This window comes from Rhincodon typus, chromosome 4, assembly GCF_021869965.1.
Source record: "Rhincodon typus isolate 14 chromosome 4, sRhiTyp1.1, whole genome shotgun sequence".
In the NCBI taxonomy this organism is placed as follows: domain Eukaryota; kingdom Metazoa; phylum Chordata; class Chondrichthyes; order Orectolobiformes; family Rhincodontidae; genus Rhincodon; species Rhincodon typus.
In genome coordinates, this window is record NC_063335.1 from 10,483,831 (window position 1) to 10,493,478 (window position 9,648).

The following is a 9,648-nucleotide window of genomic DNA, read 5'->3' on the forward strand; positions in this document are numbered from 1 at the left end:
CTTAAAGAATATTGTCTGTACTTAATGACTACATTAGGAATGCAAGTTATTAACAAATGAAACTGCATCAAGAATGCTTCAAAGAAACACGGCTATATTAACAAACATCCACTTAACTAAGAATGATCAAAAAAACGTACAACAAGAAATGCAGAATCAAAAATCCAAGCAATCAAATTTCTTCTTTTGATAACTAGCATTCAAATTCAGCAAGTGATTTCTTCCGTTTTAGGCTGTCAATTTTGCTTTTCCACTCTGATGTAAACAACTCAAACAAAGGGAAAAATAGAAAATCATTGTAAAAACTGACTCTATACACTTACCCATTAAATTGACTGCATGTTAGAAATATCCAAAGTCTATGTTTGCCTTCCCTTATGTTCTTGGTTGAGAATTTTCACCTGAGTTTGTGAGGGAATGAAAAATGGATCAGAGAAGTATAGCCTCATCATATCCTTCTGGAACTACAACATCTACAGTGTACCGTAATATCAGGCAGAAAAAAATACACAAAAATATAAACCATATAACAAATGTAATTAAAATATAATTTAAGTATTTTACGTAACTAAAATAATTCATGATTTTTATTGAAAAGATATGTTTCAAGTTGAGCTTTTTGCATTTTTGAGAGGAACTAACATTTGTGCTCAGAACACATGGGAATATTGATGAAGCCATTTTGATATTGGTCATAAGAACTTCAGCTGAAGTTGGTTATTAAGTCAGATTTGGGTGATGGTGATGACTACCTTTTTTCCATGGTGACCACTGGAGACTCAAAGCCTCCCTGGATATTGCCACATCCAACAACAGCTTCAGCAAGAGTTATAAATTCTATATGGGAAAAAATAAAAAGTTATTAAGTAACTGAGAAAGATTTGAGGAAGAATAAAGAAATAAATAGAATACATTAATCTTCAGGAATTATTGCAAGTTTACTGCTGAAGGCAGGGTAAAAATAAGTTAAATCGATAAATGGAGGTTTGAGAGGAAGAAAAGCAGTTGTGATTGAGACTACTGGGGTAGTTAAGGGGGAAAAAATTGATTGACAACATGATACATTGTAAGACAGGGCACTGGATGAAAACGGAACAATGGAGTCAAGTTGCTGATTGCACCAGTTGGCATGACCACTTCCTCTTGTGCTATAAACCTCTTTTTTTTTGCATCTTAAATCAAATTGTTTAAAGTGTTAGAAATCTTCAACACTGTTTAAATCTGTGACGTTTGCCTCTCAGGACCTGTAGGGTATACACTTTTACCTTATAATGCATTGTCACATTACAATAGCACGTGGCCATTCAATTTCAGAAACCATAAAGATCCTCAGCAATGTCATATGCTGCTCAGCAATTCATAAGTAACAGGACATGACATTGCTCATAAGCTTCTAATTGTTAATGTAAAATCTCAGATGAGCAAAGCCTTTCTTCCCCCAAAAAGTAATGTGTTCTCCTAATGTATCAGAAAATTCGATTTTATGTAACAACTTCAATGTACTAAAACATCCCAAAGGTGCTTCACAGGATGTTATCAAACAAATTTGAAACCAAGCACATAACATTAACACTGAAGAAGCAGCTTTCAGTAGCATCTGAGATATTTTAATTTAAAATCATTTTAAATTCATAGATCAGAAAGAGTGAAGATCATTCAGTCTCTCCTTCCAATATAATTATGACTTATAAGTGATAGAACTTTTCCATATTTTTAAATCAGAGGTAGATACATTCTTAATTACCAAGGCAATAACTATTGGGGATATGCAGGAATGTACAGCTCAGGTTAAAATTAGATCAGCCAGGATTTTAGTGAATGCCATATTGGTTGCCTACTCTTGCGCACAATATCCCTAAGGATACTGATCATAATACAACAAACTGAATGTTAAATTCTGAGTGTGGGAAACTTTGGTGGAAATAACTATCTTTAACTTAAATAAAGAGAATTATATGAAATGACGATACAGTTAGATGAAGTGAGCCAGGCAGATAGCTTACTGTCTTTCCTGCTAATCTATCAGCAGCAGTCATTTATGAAAATGCTTCTTGACTCTCATCAGAAATATATTCCAGTAAGGAGGAAAGATTTAAAGAGAGGGTCAAACCAACCACGGCTAACTAAGGAAGTTCAGGAGAGTATCAAGTTGAACGAAAATGCATATAAAGGAGGCCAAAGCCAGCAATAGCCCTGAAGACTGTGATAAATTCAGAATACAGCAAATGAGGACTTAAAAGACAAGAAACAGAGAGGGGAAACTGACGAGGAATATAAAAACTGACAAGAACATCTTTAAATATATAAAAAGGAAGAGAGAGGTCAAAATGAATATGGGTCCATTAGAAAATGAATCTGTGGAGACAGTTATGAGGAACAGGGAAATGACAGAGAAATTAAACAGACATTTTACATCAGTCTTTTTGGCTGAAGATACTTCAAATGTCCCATTAATACTAAAGAACACAGGCGAGGAATTAAGTACCATCTCCAGAGAAGTAGAACTGGACAAACTAATGAGCCTAAAGGCAAATAACTCCCCATGATGGCTTGCATCCAAGGATCCTAAAAGAAATAGCTCCAGAGATAGTGATGAATTGTTTGTAATTTTCCACTGCATTCTGAAGTAGTACCAGACGATTGGAAAACTGACAATATGACACCCCCATTCAAAAAAGGAGGGAGGCAAAAAAGGGTGTAAATATAGCTGGATTAGCCTAACCTCTACTGTTGGAAATGTAATGGAATCAATTATTAAGGAGGTAATAACAGAAAATTTGGAAAATCATTATCTAATCAAGCAGAGTTAATATGGCTTCATGAAAGGGAAATCACACCTGACTAATTTATTAGTTTCAAGAAAATCTCAACCCAAGATAAATAAAGGGGAACCAGTACATGTTGTATTTGAACTTGCAGAGACATTCAACAAGGTACTCCCCAAAAGATTTTTCTTTATTCATTCACGGGATGAGGGCATCGCTGGCCAGGCAACATTTATTGCCCATCCCTAAGTACCCAGAGGGCAGCTAAGAGTCAACCACATTGCTGTGGGTCTGGAGTCACATGTAGGCCAGACCAGGTAAGGATGGCAGTTTCCTTCCCTAATGGACATTAAGTCATAAGATAAGAGCTCATGATGTTGAGGTAGCATATTGGAGTGGATAGAGAATTGGCTAATAGGCAGGAAACAAGAAGCAGGGATAACAAGTTATTTTTCAGGTTGGCAACCTGTAACCAGTGGGGTTCCAAGAGATCAGTGCTGAGACTGTAACGGCTTACAATATACATTAATAACTTGGACAAAAGAAGTGAATGTACTATAGCCAAAATGGTAGATGACACAAAAATATTTGGAAAGGCAGGTCACAAGAGGGACAGAGATACTGATAGATTAAGTAAGTAGGCAAAAAGTTGACAAATGAAGTATAATGTGGAAAAATGTGAAATTGATCATTTTGAAAAGAAGAACATAAGAACAATTATTTAAATGGAGAAAAACTACAGAAAGCTGCAACAGAAAGGAACTTGTGGGCACTTGTGCTTTGAAACACTGAAAGGTAGCATATGGGTGCAGGTAATCAGGAAGGCAAATGGAAAGTTGGCCCTTATTTCAAGGGAGTTGAAGCATATGAATAGGGAAGGATTAATGGGCCTGTACAAGGTGCTGGTGAGACCACATATGGGAGTATTGAGAGCAGGTTTGGTCCCCTTAGTTAAAGAAAATGATACAATTTCATTGGAGGTAGTTCAAAGAATGTTCACGAGGATGATCCCTAGCAAAGAGAATGAGCAAAGCTAAACAGGTTGGGACTCTGCTCATCCAAGTTTAGAAGAATGAGAGGTGATCTCATTGAAACATACATAATTCTGAAGGGCCTTGACAGGGTAAATGCAAGAGGATGTTCCACTCATGGGACAGTCCAGGACCATAGTTTCAGAATAAAGTGTCAGACCAGAGCATTGTCTCAGAATAAAGAGGTACCAATTTACGATTGAGATGAGAAGGTATTTCTTTTTTGAGGCTTGAATGTCTTTGGAACTCCTTGCCAAGGAGAGCTGTGGGGACAGAATCTTTTTGTATATTTAAGGCTGAAATACATGGATTCTTGGTCAGTGGAGGAAATCAAGGATTATGGGGAAACAGTAGGAAAGTGGATGCGAGGGATGTTAGATCAGCCATGATCCTACTGAATAGCGAAGCAGGCTCAAAGGAGAAACAGCCTACTCCAGTTTCTATTTCTAATGATCTTAAATATTTGGAAAATATGGCACATGTAATTCACTTTGCTCCATCTTAAACATGCCTACATATATTAAAGCTCCGTTTATGTGGCACAGTTTTAGATTGTAGCTGTGTTATCCTATTTCATTGATAACAACACAGAGTGATGTGTATAGAATTCAGGTACAGCAAGCCCTCATTTAAAATCAACTCAGTTAACATAGCTTTGATTTAATACTGTTCATTGAAGGAAGACATATTTATCATTGCCATTTAACATTGTTTGGCACAGACTTCTGTGGTCTGCCTTATCTCAAAACCTTTTCCCCCCATGCTTCCACTCCTGCGCTAAGTCCTGAAGACTTCCTGGCCTTCCTCCAGTTCCCACCCCTGCCCTGTATCAGTCAGTCAGTCTTCAACAATCCCTGACACAGCTAACACTCCCGCCCCTGTTCTTACTTTTAAAGCTTTTGGTGTCCACAACTCTGCCAGTCAATTTCTGAATTTTCACTGAAGTGATGGGCTCTATATAATGTAGATGTTGGTTGGTGCCAATAGTTTGCTCTGTATGCACCAATGAGCTTCTGCCAAGAGTTAGAGACGGCCAATTTAAAGAATTAGACTCAAATGAAGAAACTTACTATTATGTGCAGTAGGTATAGTAATATTATACTAGTTCTCTCTTTTTAACATTATATGACAGGTTATTTTATTTGTAACAATAGGCATTTAGGAAGATAAACTATTTCAGATTGAATGGTTTTAAAGTTTTCTGTTGAAAAAGTTTCTGAAGTAACCAACTGCAACATTTCCCTTCTATATTTAGTGACTTATTTAGTGATTTATTTTGTTTTGCAAGTTATTTCAGCTAGGACTATGCACACATATGGATGCAGTTTTGACATTGCCATTGTATACTGAGATGCAATCTCATTCAAGTTTCTGCTCCACATTTTTGAATGTAAATTCATAGGGAAGCGGGGTTTCTGATTTTCAACTTCAATAGTGACAATTCCCAAAACAGCACAAGAGTTAGCCTGTCACCGTCTGGTAAATGCAGACAAATAAAACAAGGACAGGACAAGGGGACACAGCTCAAACTGACATCAAGCACATTCAGCACTGCGGTCAGCAGATTCTTCACAAGACAGACAGAGCTTTCTGTTCCTGTAAGAATAGATTTGAATCTCAAGATCATCCTCACAATGATGAATATAACAGCGTGATATGAGTGAATAAAATTAATTATTAAAAAATGACCAGCCTCAGTAATGTCCTTTCCCAAAGGCTCACAGTGTGACATCACAGTGGTTTACAGTCTTCCTTTTCTTTAACGGATCCTTCATGGATCTTAATGGATCCTCCTTTTCCTTCCACCTTATTCAGCTGATGAATTAGTACCGTCCTTGGTAACCACCATTTTGAAGATGCACCGAGGGTGGCAACAATGGAAAATGTACTATGGACAGAGGACTTCAATGTCCATCAAAAATGACTCTGCAGCATCATCATTGACCAAGTTAGCTGAGTCCTAAAACACAAAACTGTTACGTAGGGTTTGCAGCAGGTGATGAGGGAACAACAGAGAAAAATGTCTATTTGACCACATCTTCAGCAATCTACCTATCACAGATGTATCTACCCATGACAGTCCAAACTGACCGCCACACTTAGTCATGTAGACTTTAAAATACACTCCATTTTGTCTTGGGCAATGTCACCATGCTGAACAGGATAGATGTCAAACAGATATAGCATCTAAAAACTGGGCATCCGTGAGGAAATGTGGGCCACCAGCAGTACAACTATACTTGTACAGAATTGTTAAAATCTTGTCCTGGCATGTTCACCATTCTACCACCATCAAGCCAGGAGATCAACATTAGTCCAATGAAGAGTGCAGGAGAGCATTTTAGGTACCAGGCATACCTAAAAATGAGGGCATCAATCTGATGACCATGCAAGCCAAACAGAAACAGAACATGTTAGAGTGAAGCAATCCCACATAAATGGATCAGGTTTGAAGTTCTGCTACCTCCAGTCATGAATGGTCGTGCACATTAAACAACTAACCAGAGGAAGCAAAAGAGCTGAACTCCAGAGGTGAGATAGGAGTAAGTGCACTTAACATCAAAGCAGCAATCAACCAAGTGTGGCATCATGAAGGCTTACAAGACTGGAATCAATGCGAAACAGAGGAAAACTGAAAAAAAACCGTTTAGAATCACGACTAGCAAAGCAAATGATGGCGGTGGTTGCTGAAGGTCAATCTGCAAAATGCCCAGTGGCAACTCACCAAGCTCCTCTGACAGCACCTTCCAAAAACACATAACCTCTACCAACAATAAGGATAAGGGCAGCAGATACATGGGAACGGTGACACCTGCAAGTTCCCTCCAAACCACACACCATCCTGACTTGGATCTATATCATTATTCCTTCGCTGTCAATGTCACTATGTCAAAATCCTGGAATTTGCTTCCTAACAGGGCTGCAGGAGTCCCTACACCCCAACAATCATAGCAGCTCACCTCCACTTTTTTTTTTGAAGTCAGTTAGGAATGGGAAAGAAGTGATGGCGTAGCCAACAACAGTCACATGCAATGATCAAATTAGAAGGCAGTTCACCGCCACATTTTCAAGTAAAATAAAGGATGAGCAGTAGAATAGATATGCCAGCAAGGTCCACAATGCAAGAATAAAAGCAAAATACTACAAATGCTGAAAACCTGAAACAAACAGAACCCTGGTGAAACTTAACGGGTCTGGCGGCATCGCTGGAGAGAGAAACAAAATAAATTTTTCAAGGCTGGTACGACTCTTTTTCAGGACTATGAATTTGAAATTTTAATATGGTTTCTCTTCCACAGATGTTGTCAGACTAGCTGAGTTTATCCCTAATTCTCTGTGTTTGTTCCATACAACACAAAGTTTAACTGAATTCTTTCATGGCCAGCAGCAACACCGCACAACCATGCATCAAGATACCATACTCCAAGTTCTGCAAACTGATGAACAGTCTACGTAAACTGTTAATAATGAATGACTATTTAAAGTTTTGTGATCTTGCAAATGAAGCAATAAAGTTGTTAAGCTTAACATTTCCGTAACAATGCAAAGTTCTTTTGGGTGTAGCTCAATACAAAATACAGTTATTACTCAGGAGACCAGTGAACTTACCAAAACCATGATGTACAAGATACCCTCTCAAGCAGAGTTCACAATGTGTTCAGGTAACTGGCACATTTCAAATAAATGATATATAGCAAAAAGGCAAACTACGCATAAAAATCATTTGGCAATCTTATTTCAAAGCAACTTATGCTTTTCATTGGTCTGGTAAAAGTTGGCTTATGGAAATCATTTGATTTGGTCCCCAAACACTACAGATTTAAAATTCTTGTCGTTGTCTTTAAAGTTCTCCATGAACAGTCTAAATCTCTGTACCCCTTTCCAATGCTACAAACCCATTTGTCTCCCTTAATATTTTATTTTAACTCTTATCTATTTAGCACTTTTCAGCAAACAGCTCAAGGTTTTTTCTCCAAGTTAAAGGTGCTACACAAATAATGGATCAGTTTTCTCACAATGGTGCGCAGAAATCACAGCATGCACTTGCAAAGTCTGATTCTCCAACTACTTGCAAATCAGCGAAAATGGTAAAGTAAGTTGAGAAACTGGGGCTTCAAGTTGGGGTTGTTCTCCTTAGAGAAGAAAAAAAAAAGTCAAAAGATTTTCTCACTGTTCAAAATCATGAGAAGTCCAGACAGCAGAGATGGAGAAACTGCTCCCCATTGAAAGCCAGATGACACTTGTTCTTTTATCAATCACCTTAAAGTGGCATGGCACAAGGAAAAGATAACACAGTGTGGAGCTGGAGGAACACAGCAGGCTAGGCAGCAAGGGAGCAGGAAAGCTGACGTTTCGGGTCGGGACACTTCTTCGGAAAAATGTCAGCTTTCCTGCTCCTCTGACGCTGCCTGGCCTGCTGTGCTCCTCCAGCTCCACTCTGTATTATCTTTGACCTCAGCATCAGCAGTTCTTACTATCTCTGGTATAAGGAAAAACTTTTTTTAGGACAGTGTAGCTGAGATCTGGAATTAACTGCCCAAGTTAATCTGACCTCTCAAAAGAAACTCAAATAGCAACCTGAAGAGAAAATAGCTGTAGAACCACACAGAAGGATAAATGGGACTGGCTAAGTAGCTCCTGCAAAAAGTTGACACACAGATGATGGGATATTCTGATGATTTATAATGACTTACGACAAGTATACCAAAAGATTTATGTAAGAGAACACAAGTTTTCATCACAATCAATCAAAACCCTGGTACCAGTTCCTAACTCCCTACCTACACTCACCTTTCCTGGCCCCATCCCCGCCTCTTCGACCTGTTTGTTTCCTCTCCACCTATCCTCTCCTCTATCCCTCTTCTATCCGCCTCCCACTCTCTCCCTATTTATTTCAAAACCCCCTTCCCCTCCCCCTTTTCTGATGAAGGGTCTAGGCCCGAAACGTCAGCCTCTCTGCTCCTATGATGCTGCTTGGCCTGCTGTGTTCATCCAGCCCTGCACCTTGTTGTACCAGTTCTGTTTCAGTTTGTAAATCTCTCAGTTCTGAGCCATTCTAGAACAAAACTCAAGACTCCAACACAGTCATAATCGAGCGCTGTGCCAAAGGTGCCATATTTCTGTTGAGGTATGAAACCAAGATCTCATCTATCTATCTTTAACATTTAAACTTCAACCCAACAAAATAATTTGCCCAAACTACATTGTAGTTTGTAGTGTATTGCTGCAGCACCACAAATTGGTCAGCACATTTCCTACGGCAGTCAACAGTTCAGAAATATTTTCTTGGCTGTAAAGTACTCCAGGATGACCTGTGAATGCGAAAGGCAGTACACAAGTGCAAGTCTATCTTGAAAACATTTTGCACTCAGACAAAAGGAGCTGTTGGCATGTAATATCCAAACCTGAAATAATTTGTCTTATCTGCAGCCATATGTTGCATCATGAATAACTTAATGCGTTTAAACAACTTAAAATAATACACTAAAACACTAGTTTTAGGAAAACTTGCTGTGAGCCTCATCATTACAGCGAAACAAACAAACAGCTTCACTGTAATTAGTGGCACATTTAGTTTGCAAGATCTCACACCCAGGCTTGCGATACAGATTCTGTCTCCTTTTGGTTCCACTTTAAAACAGATTGCACACGATGGCAAGATTACACATTCGGAATTGCTTCATTACAAAGCACCTAAAACCAACGCCTGCGAGGGGTGCAGATGGGTTGGAGTAGGAGGGAACGATTGGTGGGGGGATGGGGGGAATGACAAGGTCGGGGGGAAGAGAGGGGCAGGGAACAGGGTGAGGGCAATGAAAGAGGTGGAACGAGGAGGGTGGAGGGAATGAGGG

At 38.9% G+C, this 9,648-nt stretch overlaps 1 protein-coding gene across 2 annotated transcripts in view; it reads right to left on the reverse strand.

The window, feature by feature from the left end:
* Window positions 1–9,648, reverse strand: part of reck (reversion-inducing-cysteine-rich protein with kazal motifs) — a 166,182-nt gene that overhangs the window by 150,983 nt on the left and 5,551 nt on the right. The window contains exons 2-3 of one of the 2 annotated variants that reach the window (XM_048596336.1): window positions 753–837; window positions 324–401 (exon numbers count right to left, since the gene is read on the reverse strand). The exons of the other annotated variant lie outside the window; for it this stretch is intronic. The gene's annotated coding sequence lies outside the window, so the exon portion shown is untranslated. The remainder of the gene's footprint in view (window positions 1–323; window positions 402–752; window positions 838–9,648) is intronic. 2 annotated transcript variants of the gene reach the window in all.